This window comes from Lactuca saligna, chromosome 4 (genome assembly GCF_052625555.1).
Source record: "Lactuca saligna cultivar CGN05327 chromosome 4, ASM5262555v1, whole genome shotgun sequence".
NCBI classification, from domain to species: Eukaryota; Viridiplantae; Streptophyta; class Magnoliopsida; order Asterales; family Asteraceae; genus Lactuca; species Lactuca saligna.
Window position 1 is genome coordinate 277,170,061 of NC_136420.1, and position 23,852 is coordinate 277,193,912.

Below are 23,852 nucleotides of genomic sequence, written 5' to 3' on the forward strand. Positions count from 1 at the left end.
CATGTTTGAATGGCCCACACACATCCGTGTGTATAAGGTCCAACAAACCTTCACCCCTTTCACACGAGCCTGTGAAGGGTGACTTTGTCATTTTTCCAAGTAAGCATGATTCGCAACTATCATTTGACTTTAGGTCAAACGACTCCAAGACTCCATCCTTTTGGAGTTGGCCTATGCGTTTCTTGCTTATATGTCCAAGACCACAATGCCATAATGATGCTTTATCCAAGTTATTATTATTAGTAGAATCAATACACAAAACATTATTTCCTAAGTTATCTACAACAGATACAGCTTCATACACACCATCACAAGGTAATGCTTTAAAATAAAGTACATTATTAAAGAAAGCATTAATCGAACCAACTTCATTATCAAACGAAAAGGTGAAACCTTGTTTGTACAATGCATGAAAGGAAATAATATTTCTTGCCATTTCTGGCGAATAACAACATTTATTCAAATCTAAATTTAACCCACTACTTAGCGATAAAGTATAAACTCCAATATTGGTGACAGGTGTAACTTTCCTATTCCCCATGATTAAGTTTATTCTTCCTTGCTCCACATTCTCACTTCTTCCTAGTCCCTGCAAGTCACAACAAATATGAATACCGCAACCGGTATCAAGGACCCAAGATTTCGAATGGGGTGAGTTATTAGAAATGATAGTGTAAATACCTGCATGGTTGGGTTTGACTTTCCCATCCTTCACATCCTGCTGGTACTTTGGGCAGTTCCACTTCCAATCAGCTTTTTCATGGCAATAGAAGCATTCAGCCTCTTTTGGGTCAGAAGAAGGAGTAATGAAACCTTTCTTGGTTCCACTCGAAGAAGAGCCATCAAGGGTCCGAGCCTTGGTACCCTTCGAAGATCTATTTCTCTTCCTCCCTCGACTTTGCCCGATTGCCAAGACCGGAGTTGAGTCTGGAGTAGGAGTGATAGCAACCGACTTCCCCTTAAGACCTGTTTCTGCGGTCTTGAGAAGTCCCTGAAGTTTGCTGAGGGTGACCTCTTCCTTGTTCATGTGATATGTCATGCGGAATTGATCATAGCACGATGGTAAGGAGTGCAAAATGATATCTATTGCAAGCTCCTCAGGGAAGTTCACATAAAGCTTCAGCAAACGATCCACATACCTTTGCATTTTCTGCATGTGGCTCGTGACGGACTCTCCGTCCTTCATCATGGTTGTTATCATGGAGCAGATGACTTCGTACCTCTCTTGTCGTGCACTTTGATGGTATCTTTCCATCAAATCTTGGTGCATTTCATAAGGGTAGAAATCTTCATAAGACTTTTGGAGTTCAGCTGTCATGGTGGCCAACATGATGCAAGCCACCTTGGTTGCATCTCTTTCATGAGTATGAAAGTCAGCGATCTCCTGTGGAGTTGCAGTGGACTCATCAATTTCCTTAAGCTCCTTGTCAAGGACATATTCTTTGTCCTCGTAGCGGGTAATCATCCTGATCTTTCTGATCCATTTATTGACGTTGGATCCATCAAAGGTGAATTTCCCACACAAACTCATAAGAGTAAAGGAGCCATTAGGATTCGAGCCAGAAGCATTATTTGAAGACATCTGAAAGAGAAGAACAAGTTTAGTTTAGATTTAAGAGAGTCCTTAATAAAACACCCAAATGTAATATTAAGGCTAGGATCCAATCACAATATAATATAACTTAGAAGAGGTATGCCGTAATCTAAGCTATACCATATTTGAAAGGTAGGTGAATGACGATTCACCAATTTCCACCACGAAAACCGAAATATTAGATATTTAATTTTTAATGGTTTTTAGAAATTCCTAGATTCTTTGAGATCCAATGAACTTTTCAAAGGCATGTTTCAATCTCGAGAGTGCCCTCCATGTTTTGTGACTGGGATGCCGAGGATCACAAAACGAGGTGTGAAGTAACCATGCAAATCACTTGGTACCCTTAAAGTTTATCACTCAATCGATGTGCCGGTAAACCACACACGCTCCACCGATGTACCCTTAAAGTTTATCACTCAATCGATGTACCCTTAAAGTTTATCACTCAATCGATGTACCCTTAAAGTTTATCACTCAATCGATGTACCCTTAAAGTTTATCACTCAATCGATATTATTAAATCATTATAATATAAGTATAAGGGTTGAATTTTAACTTTTAAAATTCTAGGGGTTGGAACTTAAAGTTTTAACTTAACTTTACTTGTTCCAAAACTTGAAGGAAAGTTTTGTAACTTTCAAAACTTTTCATTTCTTGTAACTTATGAGTTTAATAGAGTAATAAAATGAAGACTCTTCATTTTTCTAACTCTTGTATTTGTTTTAATGGTTTTAACTCAAGTGTGACTCTTGGTTTTTCCATAACTTAAGAATAAGTTATGGACTCCATTAAAATACATTATGATCAAGAATTAATCTACCACATAGGTTACAAATAATTCCTATGATCATTTAAAACATCATAAGAACAAGAACATGAATATGAACACAATCAAAAATTACATTTAAAACTTTGTAATTTTGATAACTAGTTGTTGTAAATGAATTAGAAAAGACATTACACCACCAAAAACAAGTTTTCAATTACCAAAACAGTTTAGGGTAATGTTTCTAATTCATTTCCAGCAACTGAATCGAAATTCTGCACTCAGTCGACCCTACTCGCCGAGTGCATGAACTCACTCGCCGAGTTGGTTGAAGATACTCATGAACTCGACGAGTCCCCCCTATAGACTCGACGAGTCCATTCGCAGACAGCAACATTTCCGATTCTGTTTTCAACTTTTAAGCACAAATAAGAGCAAACAAGCCTAGGCTCTGATACCACTGATGGGTTTTGAGCATTCTAACACTTCCTAAGTGTACATGCAACCCTAATAACCTTGGATCTATGTTTGTCTAATTATCATGCAAAGTTGAATTCCAAGGTTATATTCCTATCTAGCATACATGGGGAACAATTTTATCATAAAGTATAGATAGAATAACTTACCTTGTTGTTGTTTGTGTTCCTTGAAACCTTGTGAGCCTAGCACCCCAAGTGTGATGCCTCAAATGCTTCACACAACACCAAATGCTCTTGGAAGAACTTATGAGAGAACACACACTTCTTCAAAATCGGCCAAGCCCTCTTATTTCTTAGTGTAGCCGATTTTAGGTGGAGAACATGTTACTTATATAGTGTTGACACATCTAGGGTTAAACCCTAATGTGTCATGACTCTTGATTTCCATGACCCATGGGTTTGTAACTCCCATGGAGCATCCTATGGGTGGAACCCAACTTGATAGTCCATGGAGCCTTTTAGCTCACTATACAAGATATGGATGATTTACATAATCAACCCATATATTTAATTAGTTATCTTTTGATCACTTAATTAATTCTAAATTAATTCTTTATCAAACTAATCAAATAATATTATTAATATATTAGAACTTATAATATATTAATAATCTCCAAGTGTTATTTCTCTCATTTAGTCTATCCAATTGCATGGTGCCATGCAACCCAAATGGACCATGCCGGGTCGGGTCAAGTACATACCAGAAATAGTTATGGACTTAGACACCTTATCCAACAGAAGGATGGATTATTCCGAATGTGCGTCAACTACCGGGAGCTGAATAAACATACCATAAAAAACCGATATCCCCTACCCCAAATTGACAACTTGTTCGACCAACTCCAGGGAGCAAGATATTTCTCAAATATCGATCTGAGGCCGGGGTACCACAATCTATGAGTCCAAGAGGAATATGTTCCAAAAACTGCATTCAGGACTCACTAAAGACACTACAAATTTGTAGTTATGCCCTTCGAATTAACAAATTCACCTGCGATGTTCATGGACCTAATGAACCACGTATGTTGGCCTTACTTACACAAGTTTGTGATTGTATTCATTGACAACATTTTAGTCTATTCGTGAAGTGAAGAAGATCATAGTCAGCACCTTCGACAAGTATTAAATACATTAAGGATGGAGAAGTTATATGCGAAGTTCTTGAAATGTGAGGTCTGGATAAGGAAAGTGGAATTCCTCGGTCATGTGGTCATAAAGGAAGGAATATACGTGGATCCCTCCAAGATCAAGGCAATTGAAAGTTGGCAGCACCAAGAACACCTAGAGAAATCCGTCAATTCTTTGGCCTCAATGGCTACTACTGAAGGTTCATATGAAACTTCTCCAAGATCGCCAAACCCCTCAATTCCTTGAATCAGAAAGGTGTAACCTTCAACTGGGGGGACAAACAAGAGGTTTCTTTCCAAACGCTAAAGCAAACCATATGGAGTGCACCGATCGTATCTCAACAAGAAGGAACAGGGGATTTTGTGGTCTACTACGATGCGTCCAAAAAAGGTCTCGGTTGTGTCTAAAAATGTACCTAGACCTCAAGATCGATCCATTCACTGCGGTTCAGACAAGATGTACCTAGACCTCAAGAAGCTTTATTGGTGTCTAAAAATGAAAGTCGAAATCACTACCTATGTGGGTAAGTGCCTGACTTGCACCAACCAAGGTTAAGGTAGAATACCAAAAGCCCTCGATTTTGCTTCAACAACTAGAAATACTTGAGTGGAAGTGGGAACGGATAACCATGGACTTCATAACCAAGTTACCTAAGACAAGGGGTAGACTTGACACCATCTAGGTAATCCTTGATAGGTTAACCAAATCATCACACTACCTACCAACAAAAGAGACGGACAAGATGGAGAAATTGACCAGAACATACATTAAAGAGATCGTGTGATTGCATGGAGTGCGAATATCCATTATCTCCGATAGGGATAGTAGATTCACCTCATGGTTCTGGCAGTCACTACAAAAATCCTTGGGAACTAGGTTGGACATGAGTACAGCCTACCACCCACAGACCGACGGGAAGAGCAAAAGAACCATCCAAATATTGGAAGATATGTTAAGAGCTTGTGTGATAGACTTTAGTAAAGCTTGGGAAACCCATTTACCACTTGTCGACTTCTCATACAACAATAGCTATCACACTAGCATCGAAGTTTTCCCTATTCAAAGCCCTTTATGGCCGCAAGTGCAGATCACCTCTATGTTGGGCTGAAGTGGGTGACATGCAACTAGCAAAGGGGCAAGTTCCTGATAGCACTCTTACCCATGAGATCATAAAGGAGACAGTAGAGAAGATCGTCGAAATTCGAGAAAAACTAAAAGCATCTCGAGATCGATAAAAGAGATATGCAGATAAGCGATACAAACCCTCGGAATTCCAAGTTGGTGACCACATACTATTAAAGGTCTCACCCTATAAGGGAATGGTACATTTTTGAAAACGTAGAAAGCTAATCCAAGGTACATCGGAGCATTCGATATTCTTGCCAGAATAGGCCCGGTAGCTTATAAACTTCGATTACCATAGGAACTTAGTAAGGTAAACCCCATGTTCCATGTGTCCAATCTAAAGAAATGTTTGTCTGAAGAAACGCTTGTAATCCCACTCGATGAAATCGAAGTAAACGAGAATCTACACTTCATAAAAGAACGTGAAGAAATTATGGAAACGGAGATAAAGAGGATGAAACAAAGTCGTACACCAATAGTGAAGGTCCACTGAAATGCCAAGCGAGGACCTGAATTCATCTGCGAATGAGAAAACCAAATGAAACAAACGTACCCACATCTTTTCCCTATTTCATGAGTAACCACGTTAGAACTAATTTCGGGATGAAATTCCTTCTAACGGGGGATGATGTGACAAATGGAAAGTTTTCTAGAACAATCAATTCTAAAGTGTTATACATGTACAAGTGAATTCACATCGTATCATTTATGCAATACAACTTTGAATGCCAAGAGGGCATGTTTATATAAGTTATTATATGCATGTACTATAAAATCCATGTTGAAATAAACCTTGGAAATTCAACAACTCAATAAAGAGTAAAACAAGTCAAACAATAATCAAATGGTTTAACAAAAAAGTATATACATGTGTCATGCCTCGAGTTTTCAGACTAGGACCCACCATTCTTCTGAGTTCGGTTACTTAGGACCGAAATCACCCCTCCCCCCCCCCCCTCCCTCCCCCATGTGAAGCACCAAACCGAAAACACCTTAAGAACCAAACCACTAAGACCAAAAACTCCTTATTTAAGGCCCATTAAGACCAAAATCCCTTCCTTAGTTCATGCTTGGACCGAAAACTACTTTGTCTGTCGGATACTTGATGATTTCGGACATGATAGGACTGAAATCACCCTCTTTAGGGCCGAAATTTCTTTTAACATTTAGATAAGGTACTACTTGATGATAAGTACACATACCAATGTAAGCATCGACTCACTGTCACTTCATTTCCTTTTATTTCATATATAATACACGAATTAGAACCATTCACTATTAAAACATATTCACACTTCAAAATACTCTCAAGAGAAAAGCCCTTCATTTCTCTCAATTCTTCAAATCTTCCAAGTTCTTCATCAATATTTCCCAGGAAGCGTTTTAGTCAACGTTGTTCCTTAGTATTATTGTAAGTATATGTAACTTAAAGATCGTATTATTCACACATTGTATGTGTAAAAAAACTCTTAGGATTCAATCATTTTCAAGTATTTGTAACTTAAAGATTGTCACCGTCATCTCTTTATCAAATCGCAACCACAGATATCATGAGTTCATATCCCCACATTTTTTAGGATTTTTCTATGTTTCAGGGGGGTGGGGGAATACAAGTAAAACACAAGAATACATGTGTAAATATACAAATCATTTCTTATGTTTTTCTTATATTTTATATACAGTATTACATGAAAATGTTAAATACATAAAATAACATTACTACCAAAATTAAAAACTTTTAGACACAAAGTTTCTAGAACGCAAAGGTTTTCATTTCAACGGAACATACATTTACAAACTATAATAGGTATAGTTTGTGGAATATTCACACTATTTTACACTTTCGGTACAAATAAATAATTATATAAAAATATATTTATTTTTACGCTTTGAAAAGGTAATACATACGTTTACAAGAAAAGGATTTTCATTTCATTTTGACGTAAAGTTGTTAATGAATAAATTTGTGAGACACGTCTTCAAGTACTTATCTACGTACCAACAAAAGTCTTGTATTATAACCACAGTCTCTTGGAGGGAGAGCGTGAACTTGTGCATAGATCTATACTGCACTGACAATGCCGCACCTAAATTGTTAGCTATAGTTAGACCAATAGGTCAGTTGTGATAAATGTCATAACATTCTGACACTTGTAGAATACCGTCATAGGCCAACTAGTCGCTAACATGGTTATAAAAATCTCACATGGGGTATTAACAATACATTTTGGTTTACGGGGCTAACAAACACATAAATAGTTTTATATACATATAAAACTACATACACTATTTTAAGTATGGAAAAATACTTTTACATTTTGGTGTGGGAGCATTTAATACTACAACTCATTTAATAGAAAATATCGGATTTTCTAGATATAAACATGATTACTTTACACATAAAGGTTTATAGTTACTCATACAAATTCTTATGAACTCACCAACTTAATTCTTGGTATTTTTTTTGAAACAACTTGTATTCTTAGGGAAATAGTAAAATAGGTAACCACTAGATTTTGAGGACGAGATGCTAATGCGTCAGTTAAAAACTCATTTTTTCATCATATTGTAATTTATTTGGAATAATGTGACTCATACAACAATGTAACCTTTTAAATTATATTTATGACGGTTATGTTTGCTTTCTTTACTATTACTCAACTATTATGATCATGTACATGACTTCATCGACCCCTGAACGTTTCCACCCTTCTGGTTTGGGGTGTGATAGATGAAATACCAATGACCACCTTAAATCAATATTTCTGAATTGTTAGATTGTTGGGTATTCACTGAAGACTTTTGATATTTGTTGCTTATAGTTCAAAAGCAGTGTTACTTGAGAGAAAGAACATATACACATCAAGAAGTGAATAGAATTCATATTGATGTTGAAACAATTTGAGATATGACCAAAAACGAACTTGTTTTTGGCACTAGCTGTCACACCCCGAAAATCAAAGGCGGAAACATTTCCGGGGTGGACTACCACGTTGTGTATCAAATCCAATGTACATAGTAATCACAGTAAACAAACATTACATTACATATATATGAAAGTTTACATTTGTTTCAAAAGTAAAGTTATACAAAATATACATATGCATCATATTAACAAAAGTTGAAGCGAGTCTTCCACGCGCTCCATCTTCATCAAAAGAGATCACCGGGTACCTGTCTAACTTGGACCTGAGAATACAAGCGGTTTGAAAATCAGCATAAAGCTGGTGAGTTCATAAGCGGTTTTGTTTTATGAAAATGCATCGATTTCCTTTAGTTTCCGAAAATATTTGTTATCCAAGAAAATCCCATATTTTCTTATGTGAAGTTGGTTTAGTTATCATTTGTTACCAATTCGATTATGTGTTGTATTTTACCCCAGGAAAATCCCATATTTTCCTAATTGTAAGATCAGTTGTATATCACAAAGTATAGTTTAACACACAAAACTATATAATGAAAATCTTGGGATCACTATCCCGAAAGAGATATAAAATAGTTTGACACATATGAAAGTACAGATTTAAGATCATGGGACTATCATCCCGAACTAGACACGAGATAAGTTGATGTATATATGGAAATATAAATTGAAACCATGGGATCACTATCCCAGATAAGATACAGATTTTGAAAACCATGGGATCACTATCCCGTATAAGATATAGTTAAAGCCCATGGGGAAAGACATCCCGCACAAGTTATAGATACAAAACCATGGGGTTACTATCCATTAATAGATATAGAATAAAGACCATGGGATCACTATCCCGTATATGATATAGTTACAAAACCATGGGATCACTATCCCGGACTAGATATAAAATAGTTTGATAATACCATGGGATCACTATCCCGAAAGAGATCTAGAAACAAAACCGTGGGATCACTATCCCGAAAGAGATCTAGTTTCTAAACCCAAACTGTGAATAAGCTAATATTAATACATGTTGTTAGTCGGGTAACCATACTAATACGACAACGTGACCTCCTTGACGTTTGTCAGACGTCGAAACGATATCCAGAAATTTGTCACCCCAGGCGTGCCCGCCTAACTGTAGCTAGCAGTTAAGGTGTGAGATTGTCAGTCCCGAATAGATCTATTCACAAATTCCGCGCTCTCCCTCCAGGAGATTTTGGTTACACTTCCGGGGAGGATTTACTGATCATCCATAAAGGGTAGTGACTATCTCACAAACCAGTACTAAACTATTCACAGGGTTCTCATAAGATATCGACATACAGAAGATTATAAAACATAGTACAATAATTATAGATACTTACAATGAAATTATCTGACAATACATTCAAATAATACTGAGATAAACTGAATCATACATAGTTTATCTAATAACTTGATATAGATATCGACATATGATAGAAAGAACAGTAAAGACCCCCAAATTAATCCCATAATAATTTGATTAGTTTGATTGTTTCCTTAACTAAAATTCTTTTAGTTGTAATTGATAAGTCATTCCTTATGCTCAACATAATACATAAGGAGTAAAAGAGTTTGTAACTTTGTCAGATATAATTTGAAACATATCAATGTTTTGATTTGAAAATAGTTGTAGTTTGCTTGTATTCCCCCCTGAAAACATTGAAAACAGTGAAAAGCCGTAGGGGTATGAACTCACCGGACGAGATATGAGACGGTTTGGATGCTAAGAGTTGATCCGGAACTTGTAAACACACGAGGTTCCTAATTATAATGTAAAGATACACATTTGTATCTAATTAGGACTTAGATTGATTGTTGGATAGGGACAATTGCTTCAAGTCGCGATAACACTCCGATACAAGTGTTTGGAGGGACCCGGGTGGCGTTTAGGGACATGATGTTGGATTAATGTCTAAGTCCATAACTATAATTGGTAAGACTTGACCCGACCCGACATGGTCCATTTGGGTTGCAAACCTTCATGCACTTGGATAGACTATAATGAGAGAAATAAGACACTTATGGTTATTAATATATTATAAGTTCTAGTATATTAATAATAAGAATAATAAGATTGTTTAATTAGTATTGATCAAGAATTAATCTAGGATTAATTAAGTGATCAAAAGAAGACTAATTAAATATATGGGTTGATTGTGTAAATCATCCATACTTATATAGTGGGCTAATGCTCCATGGATAATCAAGTTGGGCTAAAACCCATAGGATGGTCCATGGATGCTCCATGGTGTATTTGAACCCATGGATCCATGGAAATGGAAAGCCATGACAATTAAGGATTTACCCTAATTGCAACACTATATAAAGATCTTATTCTTGACAAAAATCGGCGACTAGGATTATTCTAGAGAGGGCTAGCCGATTTCATAAAATGTAGAACTCTCTCAAGTTATTCTAAGTGTTTTGATAACTGTGATTCCATTTGAGGCTTCCACACTATTGGGGCTAGGCACTCAAGCTTCATGAAGACTTTCTACATCAAAGAGGTATGTATTCTATCTTGTTATATTCATGTTTTGTATGATAGATTAGGATAATACCTTGGATATTCTTATTTGCATGTATAATAGAGAAAACATAGATCCAAGGTATTTAGGGTTGCATGTACACTTAGGAGTGTTAGAATGCTCAAAACCCAACAGTAGTATCAGAGCCTAGGCTTGTTTTCTTGTTATACTTGCAAATGGAGCTGAAAAATCGAGTTTTGATGCTGTCAGCCCAGCAGACTCGTCGAGTCCATGAAGGGACTCGACGAGTCCAAGGCAAAATGCATCCAACTCGCCGAGTTTTGTTCATGCACTCGACGAGTTGGACCCCAGACAGCATATTTTCGAGGTTTTTGGCTGGAAATGGACTAGGAACATTACCCTAAGTTGTTTTTGAACTTATAAACTTGTTTTTTAATGTGGTAATGTTCATGCTAATCCATTTTTAAAGATAATTGTCAATAGATTCATGTTTTGTATTAGTTTAAGGTTTAGACTAATTACATGAAGAAGTTTGATATGAATTATCTTGTTCTTATGAGTTGCTTAGATTAATAGAAAAGTTAATTGAAATAGTTGTTTTCAATCCATTTTAATCTAAGAGTTGAGTATAAAATGTGTTTGTGTAACTTGTCCTCAAGTTACATGAAGAGTCACATTAAAGACTCATAAAACTCATAAAAGTTGATAATGGTTACAAAATGAAGAGTCTTGTGTCATTGAATTTTTTTTTTTATGACTCTATAACTTGTCCTCAAGTTATGGAAATTCAAGAGTCACTTCATTAATAAATAAATAAATAAATAAAATGTAACCTTAATTAATTCCATAAGTTATAAAAAAATAAAGAAAAGTTAATTCTTTTATTAGTTTAAAGTCTTCCATAAGTTATGGAACTTGAAGAGTTTTTTGGATTAAAACTACTTTAAACACATAAGTTATGGAATTAATTAGTTTTGAATAGTTTCAAAACTTGCCCTCAAGTTTTGGAATTTGTAAAGTTTTCTCTTATGAATACTTTAATTCCAAATTAGGCCTTAGAATTCTAAAGAGTTAAAATTCAACACTTATACTATTTATAACATTAATGGTTAATTATTATATATATGTATAAGAACAAGTCGTTTTACCGTTAGTAGGCCTCATTCACGAAACCGGTCTATAAGGTGGGTATAAGGTTGTTGCCTATAAAATGGCGACTTAATGGGTGTCTACTCTCACCCACCGCTTGCTTGATCGGTGGAGGGTCGTTAGCTGAACGGGTAGGACAATGACTTTAAATTCTCCCTTCATTAAAAGTATTAATGATAAATACTAAAGTAACTAAAATCTTAATAATTCCCAATCTTAGTTACTTTAGGAAAAATGTGAATTTGGTGCTAACCCATGGAATTCACACTTTGTACCTTACCAAGTCGTTGGTGGAGCGTGTGTGGTTAACCGACACACTAACTTGGACTAGTAAGGACCACGAAGGGTGACTTAATGTTTTTCATAGATCAATGGAGCGTGTGTGGTTAACCGTCACATTGATTAGGTGATAATATTAAGGGTACCAAGTGAATTGGTATGGTTATTCACACCTTGTTTTGTGATCCTCGGCATCCCAGTCACAAAATTTGAGAGGGCACACTCGAGATTGAAACATGCCATTGAAAAGTTCAATGAATCTCAAAAGATCTAGGAATTTCAAATCCAATTAAAACCTAATAAATTATTTCGTTTTTCATGGTGGAAATTGGTGAATCGTCATTCGCCTACCTTCAAATATTTTATAGCTTGGATTACGGCATCCCTCTTCTAAGTTATAAAATAGTTTGTTGGGTCCTAGCCTTAATATTTCATATTGGGTGTCATATTAAGGACTTTAAATCAACTATCTTGAATATCTCCCAAAACATGTCTGGTTTAGACATTTATGATCTTCCCAAATCTCTTGAAGATGATGTCCCTCAACATCATGCTTCACTTCCTTTATCTACTCCAATTATTCTCCCTCACCCACAAGTTCTTGAAAAGTTTAAAGTCACTCAAGCCCTATTGGCAAGTTAAGGTCTTGGTGTGATCACATCTTGGAGATGTAGTCACATATTGACAAGACGGGAGAGTTGGGTGTCAAAGTCTCGTGAAAGTTGGATGTTCAATCACTTTCTTAGTAACATAGCGGGTCACTTTGGGACTACTATGAGACAGACTATGACACGAGCCTTAATGATCTTATCTATTTGCTTTGTGCTGTGGAATCAGCAATGATTTGGAACACTAGTAAAGCAAATTTTGTTAGAAGATCAACTTCCCAAACCTTAAATGGACATTGGCAATGGTAGCATTGGATATCTAGAAAAGCATTTCTCTTCCCAATGGAAAGGGATCGGCCATAGTCAAAATCGCTTGACCAAATGGTAAAGAGAAAGGCTAAGTCTGAGATAGTCTCATGTGCCATTATCAAAGGGTCTACATGTGTTTTGTTGCCAAAGGAAGGGGCGTTGGTTGAAAAGCTGCCATAATTTACCTAAGGATGTTAAAGTTGATAAGATTGACTCTACTTCAGGTAAAAACCACTGACTAAATCTATTAAGTTCCTATTTGGAGATTCTTATTACATAATGTGAATGGGTCACATGCTGATGTCTTTTAAGAATCAAAGAAAAGATAGGAAGCTTAAAGTAAGTATATGCTGATTCTGATTGCGAAGATGGGTTTCGATCGCATGGTTCGGTAATCAGAATTTTGAGCTGTTGCTTAAGAGTTATAATATATTGCTTATGAATAGATAACAACAAGTTTTTCATGTGGATTGTAAGGATAAGTTTTTCCGCAAAGTTTTAAAATAAAAGGAAAAAAAGGTTTTAATTTTATTTATTTTAAAAATATCCTTACAATGGCATCGGTGGAAAATTGTTGCTTATATGTTTCTAGTAATAGCAATATTGGAAAGTGGATTTGATTCTTTCATTTGTGGTAGTGTCTGAATTTACCAAAAGAAGAAAGTTTTTCATCACCCAAGTTTCAATTGGACAGAAACTTGGAATCATACAAGTTGTATTGTATGATGAATGAGAATTTTCATCTTTGAAAAATTAAGACTAATTCTTTGATCACATGTATATGTGAGTCAATTGAAGGACTAAGGAATTAGGTACACTGGGTGTGCGCTGGTCAAGGTCCACCACAAAGATTGATTTGTCATGATTTACTAAAGATTAGTAAATATGATTATACTTATAAGGTTAAGTATAATTTTATAACATTGGAAAGGATACAATGTATGACAAAACGAATAAGAAGAATTAAATTAGGCAGAAGAATAAAAGTTTCTCAAATTTGAAAAAGATGGGAGAGTACTTTAGTATCAGTTTATGATCATCTTAATGATTTAGAAACCATATTATAAATTCATACTCTAAGGACGTCTTAGTGCATTGTTATGGCTAAGAAGAGAGGTTATGAATTGTTGGATTGGTTAAGATCAAGAAGATGAGTCATACTTCGTTCCAAAACAATTCTTAGAGTCATACTCCAAGATTGTAACATTGAGTGACATAAAGTAAGGTATAAAACACTTATCAAATGTAAGAGTAAAATGTTTTCTACTCTTGTACATTTGAGATTGGTAAGTTGTGATGTCTTGGATGAGACAAAGACCAACTAAGACCAATTGTGTGAAGTTTTATTCTTGATAAGAAACCGCACTATCCCTTGAATATTTGTTTTGTCAAGGAATGGTTCTTGACTAGGAAAAACTTATATGTCAAGGGCACAGTGGGAGCCTTAAAGATCCTGAAAGAGTTTCAAGAACTAATCAAGAGTGAAACCTGTAATTTATCACTAGCACACGACTTAAGGTTTGCAACCTATCGTGTTGACATAATTCTTATTTCCGTACCTACTTCAAATAAGTTGAATTTGCATGTGAAGTTATCAGAGTTCAACTTGGAAGCATTGGTGGGCCTTGTGTTACCAAGGTGACAAGAAACTAAGATTGAATAAGTTTAATCCATGTAGGGCTGAATTTGTCACTAACCTTATCTTGTGATTATGGTTTTGGCAAATTCGCATGGATAGGAACTCATACACTATAAAATCTAAGTGTCATAAGGTTTCTCTCCGATTCATGAAAATGATGGTGAGGAAACGCTTTCACTAAATAGATTTTAAGTAGATATCAATTGTGTCATTTGCATTTTCAAAAGTCATTAGTGGAGCGCGTGTGGTTAACCGGCACACTAACATGGACTTGTGAGAAATGGCAAATGCCTAAGCAATTGAGACTATGATTACGGCATCCCTTTTCATAGTTCTGAAAATTGTTTAGACACACATGTGAGCTATCTAAGAAAGGGTGTATGAATCTAAATTTCAGAAGTCCAACAGATTTCTGGAAATGTGTCAGAGCTAGTGGGAGCATAAGTGTTATGCTGATAATCATCATGTTAGTGGGAGCATGATTATTATGATTAGTATTGCAAGATAGCAATGTTAATTATAGAAAACAAAGTTTCAATCCGTGAAGTTGCAGGGGTTGAAAAGTTGTTTTGCTATAATTAAGGGAGAGGAAATTATACTTCATGTCAATTCTAAAGCATAGATTGACATTTTAATCATCTTTAGTCAAGAATATATATGAATTTTATGTCTGAATGGTTCGACTTAAGGAAATTCTATATATATTGCGTTTTCAAAATTCGATTATGATTACGGCATCCCTCTTCATAGTTAAATTTTGAAAACATGGAAAATAAAAAATATTGTAGCAAAAGACTGGTCTAGTATCATGTCTTTATGTCAAACATCATGAATCGTGTCCCATATGCTTTGGATATAGGATCGATTTCACGTGCTATAATATTCATCCTTTCTAAATTTTCCAAATGCTTAAGGCATTTAGAAGGGAAAAGTCTAGAAGTGGATATGACTAAAGTGATTAAGCAATTGTCGAGGACAATCTGAGGTTCGCCAAAGATTGGTTGATCAAGGACAATTGGAAGTATAGTGATAATTTTGGTAGGAACATATTGACATTTTCTGAAAAGAGGTAACTCTTATTCGGAAGTGATAGTCAAATGGGACTATGGAAATGTCTCCATAGGTGGAAGTTATTCAATCTATGTAAGATTAGGAAACTTAATGCAAGAAGGATGTTCCCAAGGAGCTGATCTCCTTTGGAATGCTCTGTAATGGTTGATGTCAAGTCTTTCTGACTTCGTGCATAATCATTACAAGAGGATCAATGCATATAAGTTTAGAATCTAACAGATTTCAGTAAATGACATGAATTTGGAATTCTTGCATTTACAATAAGGATTTGGGATTGTGAAATGAGTATCATTGGAATTATGTTCAATTTATCTACATCACAATGTAAGGATCATAGACAAACATAGTGTGCATACTTGGGGTATGGCATAACTATTGTTTAGAAAAACAAAGTGTACATGCTAGGAGCATGAGACGACTGTTGTTTTATTCAAGTCTTAAGTTGATTATTTGAAACAATGAATAATGTGTAATCAATATGGTGATAAATAAAAGGTGGTTTTATTTATATTCAAAAGGGTTCTGAGACCATATTAGATTCGATTATTATTGTGTTTCACTTTGCATGTTTTGACTTCCAAAATAGCTAGGTTATTCTTTCTGAATGACTAAGTTATTTAAACACTCCACAGTCGTTCATATGTTGGAAGTAGGTATGAATCAAGACTGTCATGAATCGGGTTTGTAGATGGCTAAATGGGTATAGTCATGGCAATGGTGCTACAACATTCATGAGTGCTCATAAGTTATGAGTATTGGAATAAACCCACGCTCACTTGTATCACTTCATGGAATTTATCTCGAGTGATCGTGAGACGGTAATATCATATAAATCTTCAAACCTAGAGATATGAGTTGTTACCTATGAGTTGGTTGTGCATTGATTGCACGTAAACGCATCAGTAACTTGATGTTATAAAACGTGCCTTTGTGTACAATTCAACAAGTAGTAGAACAAGCATATAAGTCGAAGTTTATCTGTTCCTTCTAGAAATAGAAGCGATATCTGGGCCCCTCGATGATTTTGTTGTGACCTATGTACCGGCCGGTCAGAACTGAATTGATGTGTTCGATTAAGTTCTTTGTCAAACAAATCGAAAATCGGGAAACAAACTGCTGGACAATAAGTACGACATTGTTCCATGTATTTGTCCGGCTGATATCATGAGAACAGAGGATTATATGATCCCTTATCTAATGGACAAGTCATTGACAAGATCAGAGTTCATCTACAAGGTCAGAGTTCGACAGAAGCTTTTGAGAGCTACGATTGTCGGATGGTTCCTGAAGTCATACGCAATAATAGTTTTAGACTTATCCAAGTGGGAGACTGTTGGATTAATGTCTAAGTCCATAACTATAATTGGTAAGACTTGACCCGACCCGGCATGGTCCATTTGGGTTGCAAACCTTCATGCACTTGGATAGACTATAATGAGAGAAATAAGACACTTATGGTTATTAATATATTATAAGTTCTAGTATATTAATAATAAGAATAATAAGATTGTTTAATTAGTATTGATCAAGAATTAATCTAGGATTAATTAAGTGATCAAAAGAAGACTAATTAAATATATGGGTTGATTGTGTAAATCATCCATACTTATATAGTGGGCTAATGCTCCATGGATAATCAAGTTGGGCTAAAACCCATAGGATGGTCCATGGATGCTCCATGGTGTATTTGAACCCATGGATCCATGGAAATGGAAAGCCATGACAATTAAGGATTTACCCTAATTGCAACACTATATAAAGATCTTATTCTTGACAAAAATCGGCGACTAGGATTATTCTAGAGAGGGCTAGCCGATTTCATAAAATGTAGAACTCTCTCAAGTTATTCTAAGTGTTTTGATAACTGTGATTCCATTTGAGGCTTCCACACTATTGGGGCTAGGCACTCAAGCTTCATGAAGACTTTCTACATCAAAGAGGTATGTATTCTATCTTTTTATATTCATGTTTTGTATGATAGATTAGGATAATACCTTGGATATTCTTATTTGCATGTATAATAGAGAAAACATAGATCCAAGGTATTTAGGGTTGCATGTACACTTAGGAGTGTTAGAATGCTCAAAACCCAACACATGAATGATGCGAGGGACTTAGGAAATGAGTTGGGACTTCAAAGGAACACCCCCTTTAGGGAGTTTACGACCAAAACACCCATTCCCCATGATTTTACGGCCGTAAACTCATGATGGGTGGTTTATGGTGCAATTTGGACTTCAAACACTTTGGGGATAATTTCTAGACTTGGTTTAAGGACTTGAAATGATTTTAAAACATCAAATAGACACATTTTAGGGAGTTTACGGCCTAGCATGGTCTCATGGCCGTAAAATCCTATAAATCCATGAAAAATTGTGTTTTTGGATCCCAAACTAATCACATGTGATTGCTAAAATTGTACCAAAGCCTTATATGCATTTGTTTGAGGATTTGAAAGGATTTTTGGAGTTTACGGCCAATAAGACCCCTCTCATGGCCGTAAACTCTCTTAAAGAGCAATTTCATGTGTTTTAATGCTAAAAACTTGTTTGTATGGACTTCTAAAATTCATTCCAAGGCTTTAGGGGTGGTTTAAGGCCATTTTGACATGTGTTTATGAGTTTACGGCCAAAAGCTATGTGCTTAGGCCGTAAACTCCTAAATGTGATGCATTTGATGTGTTTAAGGTCTCCAAACCATTTTTAGATGATTCTACGATTTACCACAAGGACATTGGCTGAGTTTCAAGGCATTTGGACATGTTTAAAGACACTTAATCCCCCATTTAGAGGAGTTTATGGCCCAAGTACATGCCTTGGCTGTAAACTCTTATTTGTCCCCCAAAAATGATGTTTCAAGTGTCTAAATGCAATTATCACTGTTCTATAATTCATAACTAAGACATATAAGTGATTTGGAAGGGTTTAAGGGCATGAAAACCCTAGATATATGAGTTTACGGCCCAAGAATGATCCTTGGCCGTAAACTCCTTCAAACATCACAAAGTTCATGTTTTAATTGTTTAGAGTCCATATCTTGAAGCCATTTAGCCATATCTAAGTCCCAAACTTGTCAAGGAGGGGTTTAAGGGCTCAAAAACCCACTTATTGGGAGTTTACGGCCCATGAATGCTCCATGGCCGTAAACTCATGTATGTGGTCACAAATTATGTTTTGAATTCGAATTTGAAGGCTAAGAAGGTTACAATACAAGCTAAGGAATGTACCTTAGAGATTTGAAGCCTTAAATTTGAGTTTTGGACCCTTAAAGTTGGAATTAGGAGAGAGATTAGAGAGAGAGTATAGAGAGAAGGAAAAAGCTTCAAATGGATGCTAGAACACGTTTATATAGGTCTTAAAACTTGTACGCGGTGGAATTCTACCCGATACCGGCGTTAAACGCGGTTTTTAGTCGCACCCGATTAAGTTTCCATCACCCGGCGGGGACATTTCTAAAACTTATGAAATGATTATATTCGGGCTAATTACGTGAGTTCCTGAGTGATTTAGGCACTCATTAAATAAAATAATCATATAAGTTTGAATAATTAACTCCAAAAAGAAAACGGAACGAATTTGATAATGGCGACCTTTTGGGTAGAACGGGTTTTGGCGACGAACAATTTCGGGTTGTTACATTATCCCCCCGTTAGAGGGAATTTCGTCCCGAAATTCAAAGAATAAGATATAGATCATGAGTTTGAAATGAGACTCGAATGGATTTGCTACTTCGGATCTTTACTTTCTCAAGTGGAATCGGGTCTCTACTGGGCGTTCTAGTGAATTCTCACTATCGGAACGTGTCCTTGTTTCGTACCTTGACTCTCTCTCCATCTATGATATCAATCGGTTTTCTCATGGAAGTTCCAACCCTTGATGACTTTGGTTTCCTCAAGGAATCGCTAGGGTTTCGTTGGGTAGAAGCTTCTAAGGATTCGAGACATGACGTACTGGATAGATGTTAACAAGCTCTACGAGCATCTGAACCCTGAAGATTGTAGATTCAATCTTTACGAAGATGTCGAAGAGTATGGCATGGAACTAAACTTTAGACGTTCGAATGAAATTCCCGGAAACTCTTCGGGACAGACTTTTAGTAGAAAGAGCTACTAACTTCTCGTTTCTCAATGATCACAGAAACGACGAATGTGTGGTAATTCGTATCAGAGAAACTTTTGAGTTTTAAAGCATGAAACAATATGAAGGTTTGATGCCGAAGATCATGAGAGTTAGGTCGAAGAAAAAGATATAGACAGGCGACCCTCTCGAAACCAAGATAACAACACGAATGAGACTCATTCATTCCATGTTAAACGTAGCATCAAAGTATTTTCGTGAAAAGTTTCTCATTTAACCAAATGGAACAGAATAGTCCTCTGGACCGAGGATTCAATCTATAAATACGAAGTTAGTGTTCTCAATCTCATTGGTTAGTCGTCTCGATGATATACATGTTGATCACATACGAAGGATTGAGTTTAGAGAACATTCGAATAGATAGATAACAGGTTTCCCCTCTAAATACTGGAATCGAAAAGAGTTGCAGGTATAAGAGTTATCAAAGAGAAGTATACCTGCGGCGACAGAGGGATCAGTGGTGGTAGCTGCTTTGGGACAGTTCCTTTTGAAGTGCCCTGTTTCACCACAATTGTAGCAGGCCGGACTGATTCCTGCCCCCGATGATTGGTTCGTTGGTTTGACTGGTTTTCTACAGGTTCGAGACAGATGGCCCTTCTTGCCACAGTTGTCGCAGCTCCTTTCGTGACAAGGACCAGGAATGCGGTGATGGTAGTTGCACTTACCACACCAAGGAAGGGTACCAGTGTATCCACTGGTGGGAGTTTGGGCTGTGGATCCAACAGCTGAGACAACAATAGGGGCAGTAGCAGCATGGACTGCTACTGTTTGCTGTTTCTTAGAAGACCCTTTCGTACTCGGGGCCTTTCGCTTGTTCTGAGATTTCTTTTTACTTTCACCTCCACTTGTCTCCGACTCGGGAGTGGTAGTTTCCTCATCAGAGTTGTCTTCGTGATCGATCAAGATTTTCGCAAGGCATTTAGCGCTGTCGTACGTGTCTGGCTTCGCAGCCAAGATATTCCCTTTTGTTGGCTGGGTCAATCCCCAGATGAATCTCTCGATCTTTTTACTCTCCGGGGTAACCATTCCCGGACAGAGTAATGCTAGGTCATCGAACCTTGAGGTATAAGCAGCTATGTTGGAACCCTTTATCTTAAGGTTCCAGAGTTCGTGTTCTAGTTTCTGAATTTCGCCCCGAGGGCAATACTCTGCGAGAAGAAGCTCCTTCATAGCTTCCCAACCCATAGCATTTGCTACAGGTAGAGTTAAGGATTTGAATCGGCCATTCCACCAAGTCAGGGCTTTATCAAGGAAGGTGGAGGTGGCAAACTTGACTTTGTCAGACTCCGAACAGGCACATATTTCGAAGATTGACTCGATTTTCTCGAACCATCGAGTCAGGGAAATGACACCTCCAGTGCCATCAAAGGTTGTGGGCATTGCATTCATCAAGTCTTTATAGGAACCCCCTCTTCGGTGTTCCTAGTTGCCTTCTGGGTTTTGTGGTTGGGGACCACCTCCGGAGCCACTGGAATTCATTTGCGACATGGCTGCCACCATTGCAGCAGTCAGAACTGTTTGAAGTGATGCGAGATCAAATTGAGGAGAAGGTGGTGGCGGAGGAGGATTATCGTTGTTCTTTAATCTGGGTCTCTTTCTTGGAGGCATCTTGATCTAAAAAGATCAGGAAAGAGAGGATTATAAGTCCTCCGAATTGAATCAAGAGATATGGAACATGGGATATCTCATCAAGACAGATATAGCATCATACTAAGCGATAAAGCAGGAAAGAGTTATCAAGATAGAACATTTTATCGCTAGAGGAATGGTTAAGTAACTTCGCGTATACAAGGATTTTCTACGAAGGATTGACTCGAGAAATACTCCCATAGTATTTCATGGTTCGCTGCAGCGATGACTTGTTGTTTGGGATATTAGGTAAGTTTTAGGCATGCTGCGTACCACAGTCACTCCCAAGCACATGCTGGCCGTGTCTCGAATGAATATAGTTGGCCAGGCTATATTGATCCTAGACACGACTACATAACTGCCCAGGTTTAACCGTAGTGTACAACATCCAATTACTTATGTTTTGTTCTACTTGTAGTTACGGATTTCAATGGTTCGATATACTTGTATACTTTTGAAAATACTTATTGTTTTGAAGATACTTTTATTTCAGAGCACTGAGGCCCTTTAGTGTTTATAGTTCTATACCATGTAAGGTTTGGTATACTCCGTTCACTATAAACAAGGGCTCTGATAACAATCTATCAAACCCCGAAAATCAAAGGCGGAAACATTTCCGGGGTGGACTACCACGTTGTGTATCAAATCCAATGTACATAGTAATCACAGTAAACAAACATTACATTACATATATATGAAAGTTTACATTTGTTTCAAAAGTAAAGTTATACAAAATATACATATGCATCATATTAACAAAAGTTGAGGCGAGTCTTCCACGCGCTCCATCTTCATCAAAAGAGATCACCGGGTACCTGTCTAACTTGGACCTGAGAATACAAGCGGTTTGAAAATGAGCATAAAGCTGGTGAGTTCATAAGCGGTTTTGTTTTATGAAAATGCATCGATTTCCTTTAGTTTCCGAAAATATTTGTTATCCAAGAAAATCCCATATTTTCTTATGTGAAGTTGGTTTAGTTATCATTTGTTACCAATTCGATTATGTGTTGTATTTTACCCCAGGAAAATCCCATATTTTCCTAATTGTAAGATCAGTTGTATATCACAAAGTATAGTTTAACACACAAAACTATATAATGAAAATCTTGGGATCACTATCCCGAAAGAGATAAAATAGTTTGACACATATGAAAGTACAGATTTAAGATCATGGGACTATCATCCCGGACTAGACACGGGATAAGTTGACGTATATATGGAAATATAAATTGAAACCATGGGATCACTATCCCGGATAAGATACAGATTTGGAAAACCATGGGATCACTATCCCGTATAAGATATAGTTAAAGACCATGGGGAAAGACATCCCGCACAAGTTATAGATACAAAACCATGGGATTACTATCCCGTAATAGATATAGACTAAAGACCATGGGATCACTATCCCGTATATGATATAGTTACAAAACCATGGGATCACCATCCCAGACTAGATATAAAATAGTTTGATAATACCATGGGATCACTATCCCGAAAGAGATCTAGAAACAAAACCATGGGATCACTATCCCGAAAGAGATCTAGTTTCTAAACCCAAACTGTGAATAAGCTAATATTAATGCATGTTGTGAGTCGGGTAACCATACTAACACGACAACGTGACCTCCTTGATATTTCTCAGACGTCGAAACGATATCCAGAAATTTGTCACCCCAGGCGTGCCCGCCTAACTGTAGCTAGCAGTTAAGGTGTGAGATTGTCAGTCCCGAATAGATCTATTCACAAATTCCGTGCTCTCCCTCCAGGAGACTCTGGTTACACTTACGGGGAGGATTTACTGATCATCCATAAAGGGTAGTGACTATCTCACAAACCAGTACTAAACTATTCACAGGGTTCTCATAAGATATCGACATACAGAAGATTATAAAACATAGTACAGTAATTATAGATACTTACAATGAAATTATCTGACAATACATTCAAATGATACGGAGATAAACTGAATCAGACATAGTTTATCTAATAATTTGATATAGATATCAACATATGATAGAAAGAACAGTAAAGACCCCCAAATTATTCCCATAATAATTTGATTAGTTTGATTGTTTCCTTAACTAAAATTCTTTTAGTTTTAATTGATAAGTCATTCCTTATGCTCAGCATAATACATAAGGAGTAAAAGATTTTATAAGTTTGTCAGATATAATTTGAAACATATCAATGTTTTGATTTGAAAATAGTTGTAGTTTGCTTGTATTCCCCCCTGAAAACATTGAAAACAGTGAAAAAGCCGTAGGGGTATGAACTCACCGGACGAGATATGAGACGGTTTGGATGCTAAGAGTTGATCCGGAACTTGTAAACACACGAGGTTCCTAATTATAATGTAAAGATACACATTTGTATCTAATTAGGACTTAGATTGATTGTTGGATAGGGACAATTGCTTCAAGTCGCGATAACACTCCAATACAAGTGTTTGGAGGGACCCGGGTGGCGTTTAGGGACATGAATGATGCGAGGGACTTAGGAAA